Source organism: Oryctolagus cuniculus, chromosome 16, assembly GCF_051225735.1.
Source record: "Oryctolagus cuniculus isolate XC-2025 breed Fujian yellow rabbit chromosome 16, ASM5122573v1, whole genome shotgun sequence".
NCBI classification, from domain to species: Eukaryota; Metazoa; Chordata; class Mammalia; order Lagomorpha; family Leporidae; genus Oryctolagus; species Oryctolagus cuniculus.
In genome coordinates this window covers 49,595,309-49,618,170 of record NC_142882.1, presented here as the reverse complement: position 1 = coordinate 49,618,170, position 22,862 = coordinate 49,595,309, and positions in this window count along the sequence as shown.

The window sequence follows — 22,862 nt, the reverse complement described above, 5'->3', positions numbered from 1 at the left end:
TGAATATTATTCCGTGGTGTGGGTGAACATAGTTTTACCCTTGCATGCACAGAACCCATGTGCTGTTGTCAGTTTTTGGAGATTACGAATAAAGCCACTATAAGTGTTCTCAAATTTGAATCAGAATTCATCAGATTCAGTCTCCAGGTTCCAGGATCAGTGCTGAGCCAATTCGCAGGTGCTCTGCGCATAGCCCTTGACTTCCACCTTCCCTGGCACTGGAACCCCTGGATCTTCTGGGGGAGACTTCCTGTATTTCTTGCCCAACATTTCTTAAACTTCTCATGAAAGAAATTGTTGGTATCTGTTTTTTCCCCAACATTGAAGTTCCTACACACGAGTTAATCAAGACATATCAGCAAGTCTGTGCTGTTGTCTCATTGTGGCAGCTGCATTTTTAGAGAAACTTCTTCTGTACTTGTTAAAAGATTCCTGCACCTTGAACACGGCTTTCTTTCTTCTCACATTTGGAATAGCGTAGTGCATGCTCTTGACATTTAAATGAATGGCCCCAGAGCGAGGCATTTAGTTTGTTCTTTGGCTTAGTGTATTTTCAATTTCCAGGTAGGATGAAATTTTACTTTTTCTGAAAATCACATAAATGACAGCTAAAAGCGAGTAAATGTCTCAGAGGGCCCATGGGTGACCTGGGAGCTGAGAGCTTTTGAAGTCCTCTCATATATCTAGCCTTTTTATAGGCGACCCCAACTCCAAGGCAAGGTGGCAGGAGAGAAAAGTGCAATTAATAGCTCATGCATATGGGGGATGGTCACCTCCAGAATTGTTTCTTTCCAGAAAGCCTGCACCACGGTCTCCCGTCTGGAAAGCAAGCTCTCTGATTCTCCTTGTGCATTTAAAACGTCCCCCTTTCTGCAGTGCATCTACTGAGCAAATGAGATGAGGCATGGCTTTATTTTTTATGCTAGTTTTATTTTATTGGAGGGTAATGACCACTCGCCCTGCATGTATTTGGGAAGTGGGAGCCATGAAAAGACAGTGGAAGATGGTGAGGCCTGTTAATTTTTTCATGAGATCATTTTCTCCTTGACATACAATTTGATGCTTAACAATTTTTCTGAAAGTCAAAGGGAGCAGTGCGTTCTCTAATTTTCACGGTGCTATAAATAGCCCCTCACAAAGCATAATTGTATAAAAGGGATGACACTTCTTTATGGAAGAATTTCCACTAGAAACATAAAAGGAGGTCAGAACTCTGATGTGAGATGTGTATTTTCAAGCATTCATAAAAATAGAAATCAGCAGCCGTGGGGAATTCTTCCTGATAGATAGGCACAGAGAAGAGATGGAAGCCAGAGCCATTTTTACGGGAGCCAACTGTAGTTTGAATGGAACCCAGCCAAAAAGCGGCTGCTGGGCATTTAGCTCAAGTGCCAATAAAAGGGAGGCACACACACACACACGTACACACACACACCCACGTACACACGCACACTCCAGCTTGTGGAGGCAGCTGCCAGGAACATTTTCAGGCTCCTTTAGCCATCTGGGTCCTACAGCCGGAACCATCAGATCCTCAGTGACTCCAGCTGCTGACTCCTGCTCCTGGAGTTGGGACAGTGTGGACAGGACGAGCGAGTAAAAGACCAGGAGGGAACCGACCACAGCCGGTAGGATCCGCTGGAGGGAGAGCATGTAGAGGGTGTCCAGCGCCCGATTAGCTCACAATGACTTCTGTGTGGTGAAAATGTCAAGGAGTCTGTGTGTTACTTGCATTGTTTTTGTTGTTTATCAATCACCAGGGATATATAGGGCAATTAAAAATAAAACAAAAACAACTTAAAAGACTAGAATCTGGCCCCAGTGGATTTATGGGCTTCAAAAAAAAAAAAATGAAAACAAAGAAATTGTGGACAATGCAGATTATTTTAAGTCACTGCTGACTGTGGTATTGAGCTGGTGTGCACCTAGCACTTCCCTGTGGCAGGCCTTGTGGTTGGGCCTTTCCCTGAACTCTGAGTTTAAAGCTTACCCACCCCATTAGGAAGGGATTCTCCGGAGCCCTGGAGTACACACAAGCACACTGATCTTACAGGAAGTTAAGCCACTTGCTCAGTATCCCACAACTTGTACAAGGTAGTGGCCGGATTTTAAACTAGGTCATGTCTTAGAACGTCACTTCTGCTGTACTGCCTGTTCATGGCAGTGTGCTGAGTCAGTTATCCATGGCCTACAAAAGTTGCTCTAATTTGTTGATACTCTGGATTTACAGAGGGAAACATCGCTGTCCACTTCTTTCCCTCCTTGTGAGTGTGAGCATCAGGGCAGCCATGAAGGCTGAAAGTTAGGATCACTTCCTTTGGCAAACGTTGGTCTCTCCGCTCCAAGCGCTTGTGCCTCCACGCGCCACACTCTCGGCTGTTGCACACGATGGGATGGGCTCGCGGGCCAGGGAGGGTCTCCTTTACCTCATCACCAGGTTCATTTCTTCCAGGCTGAAAATTCCCTTTGTCATCAGGAAGAAAGAAAAACGTGGACAAAAGGAAAGAGAAGTGGCCCTGGAATAATTTATAACCTCAGGCCACTACATTGTTTTATACCAAAATGGTACTTCCTCAAAATCTCATCACTCTCACCGGAAGTGCTTCTCACAGAGTAGGGCTCCTGGGCTTGTGGAAACACTGGGTGTGGTTGAACTTGTTGAATCTGTGATCATTTGGCCTCTCTGAAGATTTGAGGAAAGGTTGTTAGGCCATTAGGCTGTTTAAACGCATCAATGACTTGATCACTCGAAATGCTTTAATAAAAATGAATTCTGTTAGCTGGATTCTGATTACCCAGCACCAGACTTTGTAGGCTTTTAAGAAATTTTCCAGTTGGCAGCTATTTTTTTTTTCTGTGAGACATTTAAATATTTAGATTCCAGCTATTTTTTTTTCCTGTGAGACATTTAAATATTTAGATTCCATTTTTTCTGGGTATTCCAAACATAGGAAACAGATATCTTAATAGCAGAAACATTAACAGGACTACTCTGCAGGCTCTCTTCCTTAATGGCCTTTTATTTATTTATTTATTTATTTATTTATTTATTTTTGACAGGCAGAGTGGACAGTGAGAGAGAGAGAGACAGAGAGAAAGGTCTTCCTTTGCTGTTGGTTCACCCTCCAATGGCCGCCGCGGCCAGTGCACCGCGCTGATCCAAAGCCAGGAGCTAGGTGCTTTTCCTGGTCTCCCATGCGGGTGCAGGGCCCAAACACTTGGGCCATCCTCCACTGTACTCCCGGGCCATAGCAGAGAGCTGGCCTGGAAGAGGGGCAACCTGGGAAGAATCCAGCGCCCCGACCGGGACTAGAACCTGGTATGCCGGCACCGCAAGGCGGAGGATTAGCCTAGTGAGCCATGGTGCCGGCCCTTAATGGCCTTTCAAAACCAAATCATGGGGCTGGCGCCATAGCTCACTAGGTTAATCCTCTGCCTGAAGTGCTGGCATCCCATATGGGCACCGGGTTCTAGTCCCGGTTGCTCCTCTTCCAGTCCAGCTCTCTGCTGTGGCCCGGGAAGGCAGTGGAGGATGGCCCAAGTCCTTGGGTCCTGCACCCGCATGGGAGACCAGGAAGAAGCACCTGGCTCCTGGCTTCGGATTGGCATCGCTGCAGCTGTAGTGGCCATTTGGGGGGTGAACCAACAGAAGGAAGACCCTTCTCTCTCTCTCTCTCTCTCTCTGTCACTGTCTATCTGTCAAATAGAAAAACAGAAAACAAATCATGTTTCTCGATTATGTTGTGAACATTTTTGCTTGAAATGAAGTTTTGGGTAGAGACCCAGGATTCATTCCTGTAAAGATGAGGAATTAGCATTGTCATGACTACCTAGAGCACAGTGTGACTTGTGGGGCTCACTCACAATTCCCCTAACAGCAGTAACCATCAACAGAGGCCATTCTGTGAACATTAAAGGCTGTATCACACAGTGTGTTTACTTGGCATTCCTTGATCTTTTCAGGAAAGCTCCTGTGTGCATACATGAACATGATTCATGCACATATGTACACACACATACACACATGCTGATTTTCATGGGATCTTATGAAAATGATGATTTTTATAGATTAAATGATTGTGAGTTCCATCATTAAGTATTTCCTTTTTACTTTGGGGCTTTCCTCCCATTTTTTTTAAAGGAAAACTATTTATTTGAAAGGCAGAGCAACAGAGAAAGAGAGGGAGAGAAACACACACCCATATACAGATATTCCATCCGTTGGTCCATTCCCCAAACTGTTACAGCAGCCAGGGCTGGGCCTGGCCAATGCCAGGAGACTGCAGCTCCATTTGGGTCTCCCCGTGTGGGTGGCAGGGACCCAAGTACTTAGGCCATCTTTTGCTACTTTGTCAAGAGCATTAGCAGAGAGCTAGATTGGAGGCAGAGCCGATGGGACTTGAACTGGTGCTCCAGCACGGGATGTCAGTGTCACAAGTGTGGCTTAACCTGCTGTACCTTAATGCTGGCCCTTTCCTTCCATTTTTGCTAGACTATGAGGAGCCACTTCTTCAGAGAAGAGATTTTACCTGCCACAAAGTAGGTAAAAGGCACGTGATACTCCAAATACAAGACTCAAACCACATGTTGGAGGAAGCCCCCACCTCCACCTCTTCCCCACCTCCATGGCCAACCGCAAGGGCAAATAAGGACTCATGAGGCAGACAGAGTGGAGAGAGAGTCAGGGAGGGACACTGTAGAGAGGGGTGAAATCAGAACAGAAAACATCCACTAGGCCAGGCAGCTTCAGGGGCGTGTGACCAGTGCTGTCCCCCAGGCTCCTCTGTTTAAAAAGGCCCCGGCCCACACTGAGGATTTAAATGCTCCATTGTTGTTGTCTTAAGTTTCTTCTCATCTTTGATTTTGTGTTTTGTCAGTGAAGTCCGGGGGACAATGGAGCACGTGGAGGGGAACTGGAGCCTTGCTCATGCCCAGTCCCACCTCCTTGTAGTTTGAGCTCTTGGGCAGCTGCTCCTCACCTTCTCTGTCCTCTACCCCAGCAGTGGGGATAGGGAAGGTGAGGGTCAAGGGAGGGTCAGGGTCAGGTTGTAGGTACCTGATGGATTACCCAGGTGGGGCATAGCAATGGCTCTCCCAACTCAAAACTGGCACTACCACATGTGCTAGGCAGGCACTTTCAGCACACCCCTTGCCCATGGCCTTCCAGGTACCCAGCCCCACTGTGCCTGGAGTTTGCAACCCCTCGGGTGTAGCCATACACCACGGGTTAGAAGGACAAGTCTATGGAAGGAGAGACTGACTTCCCCATCTCTGCTGTTACAGGACAGATTACCACAGTTCTAATGCTGTACACATTTCCTGTTTCACAGTTCTGTGGGTCAGGAGTCTAGCCACAGCTCAACTATGTTCTTAGTATGAGATCTTACCATGCTATAGTCAAAGTATCCACTTAGGTGTGTTCTCACCTATGGGTTTGACCAAAGAAAGATGGGATTCACCTCTGGGTGACTGTGGGACCAGGACCTCATATGCTACCTTGCAGTTGGCTGGGATTGCTCTCAGCAATTACTGGCAGCCTACCGTCCCCTGTCCTGTGGCCATTTGCTTGTTCAAGCCATGAGAGTGGACTTTTGAGTCCTGGGCCAGGGATGAGCCAGCCTTGCCTGGAAGCACAGTGGAGCTAGGAGGTCTGGGTGTGTATCTCTGTCTGTCTCTTGTCTCTGTGTCTGTGTAGGTATGCACTGCTGCCCAGCAGAGGTCCCTCAAGGGAGACCCAAAAGGAAGAAAGACTTTCAAGTGCATGGTGGGGTCTACAAGGGAAAAGCAGGTGGGTGGGGGTGCGAGGGGAGGTGGAGGGGGAGTGGAGAAGGATTATGTGACAATGAATGTAGAATCTGGGGGAAAAAAAAGGGGTGCTGGACCAGGAGAGGGTTGGGAGGGGGTGGGAGTAGATGGCGGCAGGGGAGTGGGCCAGATGATCCCAAACAGTTTACTCTACAGAGCTTGTTTTTCAGAGCATGCTCGGAAAAAAATCTTCTTTTCCAACACTGCTGGGAGGAGGCCGGATACCACAGACAAGGAGCGAGTTGAATGGGGTTTTTGAACGATGGTGTATGAAGAAGGCATGACTTCCTTGCTTGAGCAGGAAGGGCCCTCCCTCCTCCAGCCTCCTCCTGCCTCCTAGATGCCTCTCCCCAGCCCCTACCCTAGCAAGCTGCCTCTCTGGGAGGTGGCTTCTTTCTGAGAGCTGTCCCTTGCTGCTGTCTACTTCACTTGCCACAGTCGGTAAACCTTCCTCTGAGCAAGACAAATAAGCAAGAAACAATCTCCGTCCTCCATCCCACTGGCTTTGCATTCTCACCTGGCTCAAAGGAGTCACACTCAAGGGGGCGGGATTACAAAGGCAGAACACAAGACAGCAGAGACCACAAGGCCACCTGAGAACTCTGCCTACCACATCCCATCTAGGACTCCTTTCAGCAAGCTATGTCCCGGCTGGAGAAGTAAGACTAATGCTTCTGAGACCCAGAGACATGGACTGGACATCCCGTGGCTTCCAGGAAAGCATCCTCTTAACACTGCTCAGCCCAGTCCTGTTAGGGATAAACCAAGGAGTAACTGTGAAGCACTGGACCAGGCGTGCAGTCACGTGGGAGGAAGTAACTTACCCAAGCCACATGTGCCCGCATGATTCTGGGTCTTCTTCTATGACTGCGACTTACAGTGCAGGGGGAAAGGAAGAGTCCACTTTCTCTCTGGTGCCCAAGAAGGAGACCCAGCCAGCTCTGGAGGGGCTCCATCCCACACTGGGTGGAAGCAAATTTGGGACGGGATCAGAATTCCACTGTCGGGCCAGGGAAAATGACAGCATTCCAAGGAGGCAGCACGAAGCACCTGGAAAACAGGGACAGTTCCTGGGATGGAAAGATGGGAGTCATCTGCAACATGGAACAAGAACTGCATGGGAAGGTCCCAAACATTTCATCGCAATCTAGTCCTGAGCTCTGTGCAGCATCAGTGTCCTTGTCAGGTGCCACAGCGCCACCGCCCTGAACGGAGGGGATTTCTGCAAGCCCAAGTCCTGCTGTGTATGAGCTACTTAGCCCCATTATTGCACTGTGATGAACAGAATGTGTTTTATTTTCTGTTTAATTTTTATTTATTTATATGGGAGAGAAGAGAGAGAGGGAGAGAGAGAGAGAGAGAGAGAGAGAGAGAGAGAGAGAAACTCCGATATGCTGGCTCTCTAAAGATCTGCAACATTGTGGGTAGGAAGGCCAGCTAAGTAAGGAGTCGGGAACTCAATCAAGATCTTCTATGTGAATAGCAAGAAACCAATCACTTGAGCCATCACCACTGACTCCCAGGGTCTGCACTGGCAGGAAGCTGGTTCGGGAGCCTGGGTCAAGAATTGAAACTAGATACTCCAACGTGGGACGCATGTGTCCTAACCAGCAGCTTAACTTCTAGGCCAAGCATCCTCTCCAGCAAAATGTACTTTCAATCACAGAATGTATGCTGGTGAATTCACAAAGGGTTTAGAAAGGCCTTTGCGTGGCAAAAGTATGGTTTAAACAAACATTGCAATATCACTTATTTTCCCAGGGCACCTCCTATATCTATTATTGGTCAAATACCTTGTCCAAGATTCTCTCCGCGATTGGTAACTTGTAGACAGTCCTGGCTTATTTTAGGGGAAGTTTATTTTTAAAACACATGGTGCAGGTGTAAATAATCTGCCACCATGGGGGAGAATGGCAGGCACCTTCTGAAGTGATGCCCCTTGGGAAAGTATGCTGTGCACTGATGGGTATGTGACATTGTAGCCACTGTAGCACTGCGGGTGCTGAGATGGATTTGTTCATCTTGGAACTGGCACCAAAAACCAACACCATGACGCTGACTTACGTAGCACCCTGCTAGCTTTAATCCTGCAGATTTGAGGCCAAATTTTCACTCAGCAGGTGTCTGAGAAACTTTTTTCTACCACAGATTAGATTCCTTATTTTCACTCACTTAATCACTGCATACTAAGGACTCTCTATGGGCAAAGCACTGTGCTGTTGTAATGGGGAAAGCAGTAAGTGATAAACAAGGACCAACACCACTTTTCTGGACTTACATGCTAGAGAAGTGCCATTTTCTACTTGGAGATGGAATGTTCAAATGAAGCTGTCATAAACACACCTTTGCATTCAGGAATCTGTGTAATGATTTTTCCTAGGGTCAATTACTAAATCTAAAAACCTACTGATCTTGTTGTAGCCCCTTATGATTTTCTTTATCAATCTCTCTTTGGGAAGCTAAATCAAGCATGATTTTTTAAATTATGTTTTCACTTTATTGTTATCCTTTTAATATAAGCCTCTTTGATTGCTATCAACTTCGAAAGTATTTCTGGCTAAACACAATAGATGTATTTCTGAAACATTGCATGCAAACTGAACTTTTGCAAATTAAATCACATTTGTACTTAGACTATAATTTCAGCAGTGTAGTACAAAAGAATGTACCTTCAAGTAATGGTCAAATAATTTCTGAAACCTACTTGTGATTACTAACTGGATATGCCTGCATCTTTTCACTGCATATAGAACACACAGGGTAGGATCAATAAAGGAGACTTAGGAAAAAAATCCAGTTTCTAAAGGAGGCAACATTTTACTTGAACACTGAGTGCATTTTTCTGGAAACTCCATGTGCATTTCAAACTTCGAATCATGAATTAGAATTAATGCCATCTCTGACTGTGATTGATTCAATTATTTCACTCATGGAGAACAAACTTGGAGTCCATTTCTTTACAATTTAAATTTTGCCATCAGGTTAGCTTGACAGTTTGTGATGACCAGCTAGAACATTTAATCCTCTTCTTCTTTATTTTTTTTTACTTTTTTATTTACTAATATCCATTCAATCCACTTCTCTGACACCAAGCAAATATTTCAACTTTTTCTTTTCAATACAAGTCAATATAGTTTAGAATGCAAATCTTGCTAAAAATTCAAATAAGCAAAGGGAAATAGGTATAGAACGGAACAGACTTTTGTTGAGTATCTTCAGTGTATCAAATCCAAAACTGGGTCTTTCATATATGTACGTTACTTCCCATCTCATCCTACACTAATGCTAGGAAGAATACTACTGTACCCAACTTACAGTGAGAAAATTGCAGCGTTGAGAAGTTATTTGCCTCAGGACACACTGTTATTAAGTGTAGAAGAAATGGAGATGCAGGACTCAATCAGACACTGCATGACACTAGGAAAGATGCTTAACCTCCCTAAGTCTTGGTCTTTCTGTCTATACAAAGGGCTCCTTCCAGAGCCATTGAGAAAGTAATGATGTGAGCAGAATGTCTACCAGGAGATGGGTGCTTGGTAAGTCACTGTGATGGTTATATCCTCAGCCCAAGCCCACGTCCACATTCACAGCCAATATCTCCCTCCCCCAAGTTTTCCACCCACTTCAAATGGTGTCTCAACTAAGGAAACTAAGAAATGTGGCAGTCAACCTTCCCACAATGGTATTCTTTAAAAACATCTACTGAAAACTGGCACATCTCTGTTTTTTTCATGTTTTCCTAACATCACTCAGCAAGGAAGGAGCTCTGAGCAAGTTGAATTCTAGCCCTGTTCTGCCACCAGCTTCATGGCCTCAGGTGAATCACTCAACCTCTGAGCAGCAGTTCCTTCTTCTGACAGTGGCAAAGGCAGGTGAGATGACCCTTAAGGGGCCTTCTGGCTCTGCAAGTCTGTGATTCTCACTTGACCAGGTCCTGGGAGACATATTCCAAGTCGTCTTTGTGTGACACTTTCTTTAATAAGTCTGTCAAACAGAAACTAATCTTAGAGAGTGAGTGGTCAGGTGGTCATTTAAAAGCCCATTTCCTCTTTCTCTGTTCCAGTTTATCAGGGATCTTGTCATTGAGCCACACACGTAGGCTAGGGCCAGGAAGATGACCTACAATAGGACCGCTTTCAGCCGAGATGGGGAGAAAGGCACCAGAGAAGGTGATGATGAGAGATAACTGCTGGTCTGCATGTGTCGTGGGCCATGTAACTCTCCACGTCAAATTAAAAACTGAAAAGGCTCTTTGAACAAGAAGAGCCGCTTTTCTGTGGGTTTAGTATCTGCCATCAGGAAACAAAATTAACCGTCTGAGAGCCATTCAATAGAGGACTCGCCCTCAGTTGCATTTTGTACGGTTGCAATGGACAGAAGGTGATATCAGCATCAGTCAGTGTCTAAAACACATGACCTACTGCTCCCATCAATAGGGTACCAGAGGGGCTATTTACCAAACCTGAAGGCTAAAAGATGCAATGTACTGAAATGATCTTGGCTCCCGATTATTTCTTCCGGTTTATATGCTTTTAACCTCTATCTTAAGAAAGGTTGATTCAAAAACTCAAGTCTATAAGTATCAATTGAATATGTATTATTACTAGGGTCTAAGGGAGGCACTGTGGGGAAAGGGTGAAGGCTTTTAAAATGAATAAAACATGGTATCTGCCTTAAACAAGCCAATGGCTTAATAATATCTAACTGGCCAGCGCCGTGGCTCACTAGGCTAATCCTCTGCCTACGGCGCTGGCACACGGGGTTCTAGTCCCAGTTGGGGCGCCAGTTCTGTCCCGGTTGCTGCTCTTCCAGTCCGGCTCTCTGCTGTGGCCTGGGAAGGCAGTGGAGGATGGCCCAAGTGCTTGGGCCCTGCACCTGCATGGGAGACCAGGAGGAAGCACCTGGCTCCTGGCTTTAGATTGGTGCAGCGCGCCAGCCATAGCGGCCATTTGGGGGGTGAACCAACGGAAGGAAGACCTTTCTCTCTCTCTCTCTCTCTCTCTCACTGTCTAACTCTGCCTGTCAAAACAATAAATAAATAAAAAATAAATTAAAAAAAATCTCTAACTATAAAAGTACTTTTTGAGCTACCTAAGAGTTAAAAATGAGAACTTGGCTAAAAACTTTTGAAAAGATTGAAATGAATTTTTTTTCCACATGGAAAAAACCCCAGGTCCCTGGGAGGGGTGTGAGGGAAGACAGTCAGTCTCCAAATGTCAAGTTTGCTGCATCTTCCAATATTTCTTTGAGTTTTGTGATCCCAATCAGAGCTCGGATATGGACAAGGAATAAGCGGGTTAGACAAAGTTGGGAGCGGGTAAGGTTGCCTTTTGGAATGCCTTTGGCCCCATGGTGGTTTATAAGTATCAGAATAATTAAAATATTAAGAATGTCTCACTTGGCTACCAAGTAGCTCACAATATGGCTTTCGCCGTGATCAGATCATGAGGTAGGTGAAGGGAGAGGCGAGTGTGGGAGGTAGGACATGATTTCTCTCTCCTTAGTTACCCTCAGTCATGAGGGAAGAATGAGGCTATGGCATTTTATGATCTGATTTGATGACGAAAATTTAATTTAAAGGCTGGCATCTGAACATAGAGATCCTCCAAGTATGTTATCTTACTGATTCATACAGTTTGTAATCAGAAACCCTGATTAAATTTTAGGTATGTTTTCTTTATACACTATTATTGATATACTAACACACAAATCATATACAGGATGCATATTTTACTTATCTATATTACATGCAATGAAGAGAATGGATGCCAGTTTATATAGAACATATAATTCATAAAGTTTTAATATTGCTCTTCTAAAGGTTTAAGAAAGTCAGAACCTTATCATGCTGTGCATTTTGAACTTACTGAAAACAAAACTGCGATTTTTCCCATAGAATATGAACCCTTCAATGAGTTTCTCCAGGGAAAATACTTGGTAGTTACCATCTTGCCCTCTCTTCTTGTTCTCCCCACTACTACAACATTGATTTAGGATTTGGGACTATTTGCTCCCCCAGATCATTTCCTATTTTTTTTAAAAGATTTTATTTATTTATTTGAGAAGGAGAGTTACAGACAGAGACAGAGAGAGAGAGATCTTCCATCCACTGGTTCACTCCCCAGATGGCTGCAATGGCCGAAACTGAGCTGATCTGAAGCCAGAAGCCAGGAGCTCCATCTGGGTCTCCCACATGGGCAGGGGCCCAAGGACTTGGGCCATCTTCCACTGCTTTCCTAGGCCATTAGCAGAGAGCTGGATCAGAAGTCGAACAGCTAGGACTCGAACCGGCGTCCATAAGGATGCTAGTGCCATTGGTGGAGGCTTAACAGCACCAGCCTCTCCTTTCTTCCCTTTATAACCCCTCCCTCTCTCACACACCTGAATTTCACACTCAGAGCCCAGCTAATGGGGCCCAGCGCACCAGCTCTGCCTTTCTTTGCCAGGTTTATAGTCGTAAAAATCCCACATTCCTTATCATGTTCACCTGTGTGGCCTTCAGTGTTTCTCTCTCTCTCTCTCTCTCTCTCTCTCTCTCTCTCTCTCCAGTGCTTGCAAGACTTGTATTTAAATACCTGAATTTCATGCTCAGAGCCCAGGTGACAGAGTCCAGTGCACCAACTCTGCCTTCTCTTGGGTCAATAAACTTAGGAATTCTCCATGGAGCCTCCATCGACACTCTCCTCCCTGCCTGCTATGTCCCTCCTCTCATCTGTCAATCTCTACAACTTATCATTTCATCAAGTTCTTCACGCAACTCCTCCTTCATCACTCCAGCTGCTGTGCTTTGGCTGTGTCTCCCCAAAGTTCAGGTGTCGGGAACTCAGTGCCCAGGTTCACATCAGTGGTGTTTGGAGGTGGAGCCTCAGGAACATAGTTAGTATGACATGAGGTCCCCAGGGTCAGGCTCCTGTGATGGCACGCTTTAAAGAAAGGAAAGAGAGACGGGCAGGCTTGCTCGCTGTGCCATGTGCTGTCTGCCACTGTGTTAGGACGCTCCAAAGAAGTTCTCACCAGTTTTCAGGTGCCAGTGCTATGCTCTGGGCTTCCGAGCCTCCTGTAAGTCAATCAACTGCTATTCTCTACTAATCACAGGAACTTAAGTGTCTTGCTATAGCAGTAGAAAATAGTCAAGACACAGCCGACAGGGGTTTTGAGGCATGGATTCCCCTATAATCATGTAACAAGCCATATCATCTCCTGCCTCCAATCTTTTGTATTTCCATTCAACCCTATCCGATTTATGTCTTGCTTCTCATGCAATTTGTAGTCAGGAAACACAGGCTATATTCCTTTTTACTTGTTAGCAAAATAGGGGCTTTATCAAATTTGTGGTCTTTTATTTTTTTAATCTTGTTGAATTTCTTCAGAAAAGCCATTGTTATAAAAACAAACAAAAATACAAGAAAGTGGGGTCAAGAGAAGAGAAATAGTAATACAGCTTGAGTATCCCTTACCCAAAATGCTTGGGACCAGAGTATTTTGGATTCTGGATTTTGGAATATTTGCATAGACATATCTTGGGAACAGGACCCAAGTGTGTAAACACAATTCATTATGTTTCATATATATCTTATACACATAAGCTGAAGATAATTTTACACATCATTTTTAGTGCACCTGTGTTCCGATGAGACCTATCACATGAGGTCAGGAGTGGAATTTTCCACTTGTGGTATCACGTTGACACTTCAAAAGTATTAGATTCTGGGGTGCTTCAGACGGATTTTCAGATTAGGGACACTCAGACTATAGTCCTCAGAAAGCCAAGGGGAACAGTGTTCACAGTGCTAACAATTGGCTGGACTTACTCGGCTATTTAGTTAATTCAGAGAGCAGGCATTACAAGATTTACATATTAGTTGACCTTATTGGGACAGAGCTGAAGTGGTGACGGCTCCTTAGGTTACTACCACTTTCCTTGATGATGTTAATTTGTATCACGATCTCCAACACAGTTGGAGGAACATGAGAAAACTTCAGTGGGCTAACCCACATAAGCTAATTAAGAATGGAACCTGCAAAGCACCTTCACCTTGATAATCCCAGGGCAGACAGTGAATGGAAGGGGGAAAATTGCTAAGGAGGGAGCAACAATTAACCTCTGAGGTCCTGAAACTCAGAGACTCTCTACTCCCTGGGAAATCCCTTTAACAATTCTTGTTTCCATCTACACAACTGCTCCTTCCTGGAAGCTCCAGCTCTTCCCATAATCAGTCCTGCCCTTTTCTATGGAGTCAAAGGATGACTCTCCAATTGGCAGAAACCGCTTATCCACAGAGAACTCTTGAAACTTCTTCAACAGCTCATCTTTCCTTGGGCGGTCATTGCTGGTCCCATCCTGTATAAAGGATGTTCTGATTCCCTTGCACTGGCTGTCTGAGAGTGCTGGGAAGGGTCCGGAGGTGGAAATGTCCTGGAGGACAGAGCCAGCGTGCACCCTTCTGGCATGTGGGGAAGTTGGCACTTTACCTCTGGGAAAAGAGGTAATTTTAGGGGCTAGCATTTGGTGCACTGGTTATGCCAACACTTGGGATGCCTGCACCCCATATTGGAGTGTTTTGTCTGAGTCCCAGCTACTCTGCTTCCAGTCCAGCTTTCTACTCATGTGTGCCCTGGGAGGCAGCAGGTGATGGCTCAAATACTGGGTTCCTAGCTCCTGGCTTTGGTCTTGTCCATCCCTGGTTGTTGTGGGCATTTGAAGAGTGAACTTGCACATGGAGGATCTCTCTCTCTCTCTCTCTCTCTCTCTCTCTCTCTCTTCAAATAAAAATGGAAACAAAAATTTTAAAAAGTCTTTAAAAACTTTTTCATGAGAGAGAAAGAGGTGAACTTTCCCTCATACTTCCCACATAGAGCTCTTTATAATCACCTGAAAGCTTTGGGATATTTTGGGGACCAGTGTTGTGTGCACAGCAGGTTAATCTGACACCTGTCATGCGAGCATCCCTTATTGGAGTGCAGGCTTGAGTCTGGGCTGTTCTGCTTCTGACCCAGGTCCCTGATAATGCACCTGGGTAAGTATCAGAAGATGGCCTAAGTACCTAGGCCCCTGCCACCTATAAGGGAGACCTGGATGGAGTTCCAAGCTCCTGGTTTCAGCTTTGCCCAGCCCCAGCTATTGTGGTCATTTGGAGAGTAAACCAGCAGATGGAAAATCTCTCTTGCTCTCTCTCTCTGCCACTCCTTCTCTCTCTGTAACTCTACCTTTCAAATAAATAAATAAATGCTAAAAAAAACCTCTTTGGATTTTTTTTTTCAATATCTAGATGCAGAAGTACCTGGAGACCAGTGTCAAACCTGCTGTGGGCATGTATGGAGCTGCCTGGAAGTGTTCTGTTTAGGAGTATGGAGCTTGTATGAACTGAGATGAGTTTGGCTGTAAGGAACTGGAAAACACTATAGAAATTTGTCTCACAACATAGGATATTTAAAGGCCCAGTAGGTTCCAGGCAGAACACAACCAGATACCCAGTGTTGGCCATCAAGGGGCTAGTTATTTTGGTCTCTCCCTTTTGCAGTTACTTGGGTTTTGTAGTAAGTTGATTTTCCTTGTAGATTATTCAAGAGAGCTTCCGGGGGCAGCTGGGACTAATGTTCCCTTGGCTTCAAGGAGAGAGAGAGAGAGAGAGAGAGAGAGAGAGAGAGAGAGAACCTTAGAATATAATGGGGTATAACTTCTTCCCTTCAGCCTAACTAGGATGACTTAAGCCACATGTCTATTCTTAGGTTGCTAACGATTGCTGTGGGAAATGGATGCACTCATTTGGGGTGGATCTCTGAGAACGTGGGGATGGACCCTGCTAGGAAGAGGGAGGAGGAGTACTCTGGGTAGGTAACATTAAAGTGCTACTGTTAGGAGAAGTGGTTCAAATGATGAACCAAACGAACAAAAAAAGGTAGATGCTGATAGCCCCAGATTGGCCACGTGAACTGTGACCTTGAAGCAGATCCTCACGGTCCAACACACCACTGCTATCTGGAGGAATTATGTAACAGACACATGCACACATTTGCAGTTTCTAAAAGGACGAGTCATAACATGATTGAGGAATTTCATTGGCAAAACTCTGTCAAATGGGATGTTGTCAGATTTACATAGGAAAAAAGCTTTTATGCAAATAACTACACATCCAAGGAGATAAGGCTGTTCACTTTGAATAGTTTAGACAAGTTGCATAAAATGATCATTTTGTTGTGGTGGTTCTGTGTAAATCTCTGACAACACCTCATTTAACACCTCTGTAATTCTCACTGGGAGCCAGCTCCGTGGAATGGTTGAGTGTATGTACATGGGGTCTAGGCGACCTAATCTGAAGCCCCCACCACCTGCCACTTACCTGCTGAATGGTCTGAGGCAAGTCGTTTAATGATCGTTGATTTCCTGACCTACAAGTGAAACTGTGGTGATTAGAGGGGCAAGTGACAAGGTCTTTCGTAGAATTAAATGAGCTAATAAATGCCCTGTGCCTCAAACGGTGCTTGGTCCCTTCGTGCTAGGCACTAGGTACTGTATGTATGATGGATAAAACAAATATCCCAGTGCTGGCCCTGGCTTCTTCCATTCAAGGAAGGCCCTTCTGAACCCAGATTTTGCTCTCTACATCCCCTGCTTAAATCAAGGGTCCAAAAATCTGCTAGCATCTGCCTCTTAGGTCAGCCTTTCTTATCTCCTAGCGAACAAAATGGAAGATCAGAACTGCCAGCTGTCTGGTGTTTCACGGAGAATTTCACCCCCTCCCTCCCCACCATTTTTTTTTTTTTTTATAGTTCACCTATCGTACTTGTGTTCCATTGAATGCCTCTGCCGTGCACTCGACTTGCCAACTCTATCTCCGGTAATTATTCTGTTTTAGTCCACTGCAATGTACCTGCCAACAGTCTGAGATGTGCAGGTGGTGGCAGCGCAGCACTGTCTGCCTTGCACGCGCTCCCATTTGCATGCACCCTGTGGCGGCAACCTAATGTGATGGTTCTGACACCACTCACAATGAAGACAATGACAGGGGCCAGGGCTGCACAAGTGCCTCTTCTATTTACCATTCAGACGATATTTTTTCCCTTCTATTCCCTTTCCCTTTTCCTCCAGGGACGACAAGGTAAGACTCTGCACTGTGCTTTAGGCTGGTAGGAAATACTTGGAAAATGCAAGAAAATGCACGACCCACAGAGTCTCAGAAGGAACATTCTTCTCTCTCCTGGCCCCTTCCTCATCTACTTCTCGTCCACCCTGGGCAATTAAACAAAAACACAATTCACTGGTGACTCCTGACTCAGAATACATTTTTTTCCTGACTTTTGTCAACAGAAACAGTATTCTATATTCCTTTAGGGAATGCGACAGATTACAGCTAAAAATGATGCTTTTGCTCTAACACACTATTTTTGCTCATCGATTCCTTTCTCTTTATCTTCTCCAAAAAAAAAAAAAAAAAAAAGAATAAAGAAAAAAAGAAAGAAAGAAAGAAATCCTTTGGGGCTGGAATTTTCTAAGATTGGACTGAACTTAACTATTATCTAAAAAAATTCATTATTTCAAAATTGGTGAGCTACAGTCTTTCAATTATTTTTGAATTATGGAAAAAATACAGTTTTCCCACTCGGACAATGGACTCCAGCCATTAACTGGTATGACTTAAAAACAGCCATCAGCTCCCATCTGGCTGGACTGGTCTTTCGTAAAGAGTGAAAAGGAATCCAGATTTGAAGTAGCGTGTTTGGAGCCCTTCACTTCATGAATTTCAGAAATTACAAGCCTGAGTGTGCAATTATTACATTTTTGTCTCAATCTTTTTTAAAGTGCTCCTGTTAAAACTCTCGTTTTGAAGCAGCTCCAATAACATCTTAGTGACAAAAGAGCAAGAAGCCTCAGATGTTTTCTGAATTTGCTCTGGGAATAAAACTGTGGCTCAAAAGGCTCTTCAAGCCTCTGCCCATTCTGCAAGCTGTGTGCTCGATCCCAGTTCTCTCAGACTTGCCCTACACCCGAGCCTCTCTCCCCAGCTGCTCCTCTCTCTCCAGCTTTTCCCATGCTCTTTTCCAAATGCCAGCCCCCTTGATTTTCTTTCCCATTATTATTACTTTTTCAAGGGTATGATGAAATACAAGGACATATGGGCAGTGTTGGTCTATCCTGTGTCTATTTCTCCTCTCTTCCCCAGTTGCTTACCCCCAAAAGGACCAACTAGCTGTCAGACATCTCAGCACTCAACACGGAAACCACACAGTCACGTGGCTTCTAACTTTAGGGAAATGCTGTGGAAATTGCTTGTTTTATGGTCCAAAAAGATCTTAATGCATTGTGTGTGCAAGAAGCCAAGAATGTACAGCTGAAAGGAAATTTGGGATCCATTAATTTCCTGATATTACGCATGAAATCGAGAGTACTTTCATGCACACGCTTATTCAGCATGCTTTCGTTGAACACAAACTGAGTGCCAGCTACAGAATTGAGCTTTGGGGGGTAAGGAGCTGAGGAAAAAGCACCCACTCTAAGGAGAAGCTGACCTGCAGGGTGAAGGTGCAGAAAACAATCATTGTAACTCACTTGGTAAATGCAAGGATAGACATGCACGCTGGAAGCAAAGAGGGCCTGAAGAGGGGCTTCGAAGCCAGGCTTCCACTCCGCAGGCAGTGGACTAGCAAAAGGCAAGAGCCACTGTGTGGGCTGTGGTGTGTCTTGCACAGGACACCCAGGCATTGATGCCGGAAACAATTGGAATCCAGGTCTTCAAGGCCCTTGTTTCAAGCAATTGGGTTGCCTTACTCTTCTTCCAAGCCAGCTAGAAAAGTCAATGGTGTGCCTTCCCCTACTCTTTTCCTTTGTTTTGAGACTTATTTCCCCTCTGGTCACCACTTAAACTAGGGAATCAAATACTAAATCCATCCAAGACCAAACTGGATAGGTGCAGTACTTGCCCGTAAACCAAAAGTTAAGTAACACATTTCCTAGGTTAGCACTAACAGGACTATGCTTTCCATGTTGGTTTGGAGGTCATTAATTTTAACCGCAGTAGTTCTCAAAGAAAGAAAATACACAAGGCTACAATTCTCTGTCTCAATATTTTTCACTGTTATAATCAATACTTGTTGGAGGTTATGTCTGCTTGTTTGGTTTATTTATTTGTATCCAAAATCAGATCCAAAAGGACTTGAAGTTAAAATAGAGAAATCCACATAATGTGGGAAGATTAAATAGATCAATTATAACAAAGGAAAAAATATGGTATTCTGAGTTTCAAGAGTGCACATCTAAAAGACGCATTGAAAATATGTTGCAGGTTGTACATACAGCAGTCAAGGCACAGATAGAAGAGTTTAAGTTAGAAATCTGTCTTTTTCAGGTATAGGTTAGCAGGTGCAGGCAGGGTAGCAATCACACCTAAGAGGTCAGCAGCTATGGCCTTGCCAGCTTCAACCCCACTGTGTCCACAAACCACTTCTCATGGAGGCTGATTCGCTCACACTGGTTTATTTCTCCTGGATTTCAATTTTCAAGCCAAAAACTTTCTTCACATTTTCCATTTTTTCCATCTGAAAACTACTGGGTTTGTGGGTATGGGGTTTTTATTTATTGGTTTGTTTGAAAGGCAGAGACTCAGAGACTCAGAGAAAGAGAAGGGGAGGGAGATAGAGAGAGAGAGAAAGAGAGAGAGAGAAATATCCTCCATTAGCTGTAGCTGGTTCACTCCCCAAATATCTGCAACATCAGGGGCTGGGCCAGAATGAAACCAGGAGCCTGGAACTCAATCCAGATCTCCCACACGGTGGCAGGGGCCCAAGCAACAGGACTATCCTCAGCTATTTTCCCAGGCTCACTAGTGGGGATCTGGATCAAAAATGGAGCAGCTGGGATTCGAACTGGCAGTCTGATATGGGATGCCACTTATGGGTCATAAGTGGCGGTTTAACCCACTGTACCATGATGCCAACCTCTTAAAAGAAATAGGTAATGCAATTTAAAAAATATATTTATTGGGGCTGTTGTGGTGTATCCAGTAAAGCCGCTGCCTGCGGTGCAGGCATCCAACATGGGCGCTGGTTTCAGTCTCCACTTCCAGTCCAGCTCCCTGCTAATGGCCTGAGAAAGCAGTGGAAGATGACCTAAGTCCTTGGGCCCCTGCACCCATGTGGGAGACCTGGAAGAAGCTCCTGGCCCCTGGCTTTGGATCAGCCCAGCTCCAGCTGTTGCAGTCATTTGGGGAGTGAAGCAGTGGATGGAAGACATTCTCTCTCTCTCTCTCTCTCTCTCTCTCCCTCTCCCTCTCCCTCTCCCTCTCCCTCTCTCTCCCTCTCTGCCTGCCTCTGCCTCTCCCTCTGCAACTCTGCCTTTCAAATAAATAAATAAATCTTTAAACATTTACTAAATATTTCTTGAAATGATACAGAATACATGTTTAATTTTTCTGATAGTGTTTTTCTGCCTTGAATGAAATGCACAGTTATAAAATGAAGGCTTCTGCTGTTACTCAGTTACTTTTTAGCTGGTGAAGCTGCTAGTACTTGGTGGTGACAGGAGAATGCAATATGCAAAACACCTACACAACACAGGCTGTGAGTAATATTCACACATAGTGGCACTAGGTTTCCAATTCTGATGACAAAAATGATCTATTAATTCATTACTCTATAAACTTCAATGAGGTGCCTGTTACATGCTTAGCACTGTGGTAGGTACCAATCATGCAGAGAGAAAAAAAGTCACTGATTTCTGTTGTGCAGGGCAGTGGAGACCTGAGTTCTGAGACTCTCATACAGCATTGCTGATAGAAGACTGTCACAGTAATCCAGATAAAGGACGAATAAATGCAATGGGAACCAGAATCCAGGAGAATAGCAGGCCAGGAGTTGGAATCCAGAGGACTTGCTTGATAGGGTGACTGGAGGGAGTGATGGAAGAAAAGAAGCAGTGTAGGGTACTCCCCATGTTTCCAAATGTAATGAACGAATGATTGTGGCATTTGTTGACTTCAAGAATAGTGAAGGAATTTAGATGCCAGCAGAATTTCCAGTGTGGGCTTCCTACGGGGCAACTGGGCACAAATACGCCAACAGAAAGCAGAAAAACAGCTGAGGACCACTGAGGTTAGAAGGCAGGTGCATGGACTTGGAGGTTGGGACACACGTCTGTGATGGACTGACTCCCATGACAGGAGCATTGTAAGGGGTTGGGTGAGAAGACCAAGAATAGAATTTGTCAGCATAGCAGGAAAGGATCCATTTAGGAGCAGCTTTGCAAAGCAGGGAATGACAGAAAGTGTTCATTGGTACTAATATGGCAAGAATGACAGGGATTAAAACTGCATTGGCATCAGTTGGGATTGGGGGGTCTCTAATGACTTGACGGACGGCAATACCAGGGGATTCATAGAAACCAAATGTCTCTAACAAGACAAGAGGAGATGAAGTAGAACCAGAGTATAAATAGTGTCACCACCTCTCTATTGCTCAAGCATCCAAAGAAGCTCCCCTAACTACCTCTTTTTGTTTACCCACGATACCTTTTGTCCCCTCAAGCTCTCCTGCTAATTGGATAAGGCAGTGCCTAGAAATTCTCTCTCCTAATATTTTCCCAGTGTATCTCCTCCTCTCTATCCCCACAGTCACTGCCTCAGCACCAGTCCTCCTGTCATCTTTTTGCTCTTTTTTTTTTTTTATTTTTTGACAGGCAGAGTGGACAGTGAGAGAGACAAACAGAGAGAAAGGTCTTCCTTTGCCATTGGTTCTTCCTCCAATGGCCGCCGCGGCCGGCGCGCTGCGGCCAGCGCACTGTGCTGATTCGATGGCAGGAGCCAGGTACTTCTCCTGGTCTCCCATGGGGTGCAGGGCCCAAGCACTTGGGCCATCCTCCACTGCACTTCCCTGGCCACAGCAGAGAGCTGGCCTGGAAGAGGGGCAACCGGGACAGAATCCGGCGCCCCGACCGGGACTAGAACCCGGTGTGCCGGCGCCGCAAGGCGGAGGACTAGCCTAGAGAGCCACGGCGCCGGCCCATCTTTTTGCTCTTTTAATTGTTAAGAACTTATTTATGTGAGGGGCAGACTGAGAGAGAAAGAGAGAAGGAGAGAAAGAGAGAAGGCACTGCCTTCCACTGTTTCACTCCCTAAACGTTTGCAAAGGCCTAGGCCAAATCCAGGAGTCAGGAATGCAATTCAGGTCTCCCACATGGGTGACAAGAATCCAACCATTTGAACCATCACCACTGCCTCCCAGCATCTGAATTGGTAGGAAGCTGGAGTCAGGAGCAGAGCCAGGACTTGAAACCAGGTACTCTAATATGGGACATGGGCATTTAACTGGCATCTGTAAAAATTTTTAATGTAAGGAACTCTATAGACTTCTCTTTAGGTCTCTTAAAGGACTTTTTTTTTCCTTTGCAATTTTTATTTATTTTCATTTTCTCTTTGAAAGGCAGAGAGACAGAGAAAGAACTTTCTGAGACACCTTCTTTTGGCTGGTTCACTTCCTAAATGTCTGCAACAGCCAGGGATTGCTCAGGATGCAGCCAGAGCCAAGAACTCCATCTGGGTCTCCCAGGTGGGTGCCAAGAGCCCAAGGATTCGGGCCACTGCTCATGACCCCCGTACTTAGAAATGAGCACTTCTAAACACTTTGGTGGATGTCATATACACTGTAACAGTACCACCTCCCTTATTCACTTAACATGTTGTGAAATGACCAACCTGTAAGGTCATTTCTTGAGTCCCAGGCAGCAGTGGGTAAAGGTGTGAACTTTGCAACAAGACAGCCTGAGTCTGAATCCAGCCCTGCCATCTACTACTACTGTGACTTTGCACTTGCCTAAGTTCTATGTCCTTGGTTAGAAACTAGAGAAAATAATAGTATCAACTATTGCAGTAAGAACTAAGTTTATATATGAAAAGTGCTTAGAACAGCACATGGCACTTAGAAACATTACACAGATGCACCTTGACTTAAGATGGGTTTAATGTCTGATAAACCCATTAAAAATGAAAAGCATCATGTCAGATGCATTTTGTACCCCTAACCAGTGGCACATAGTAGCTTAGCAACTCGCTGTAGAGCACTGGTGACCT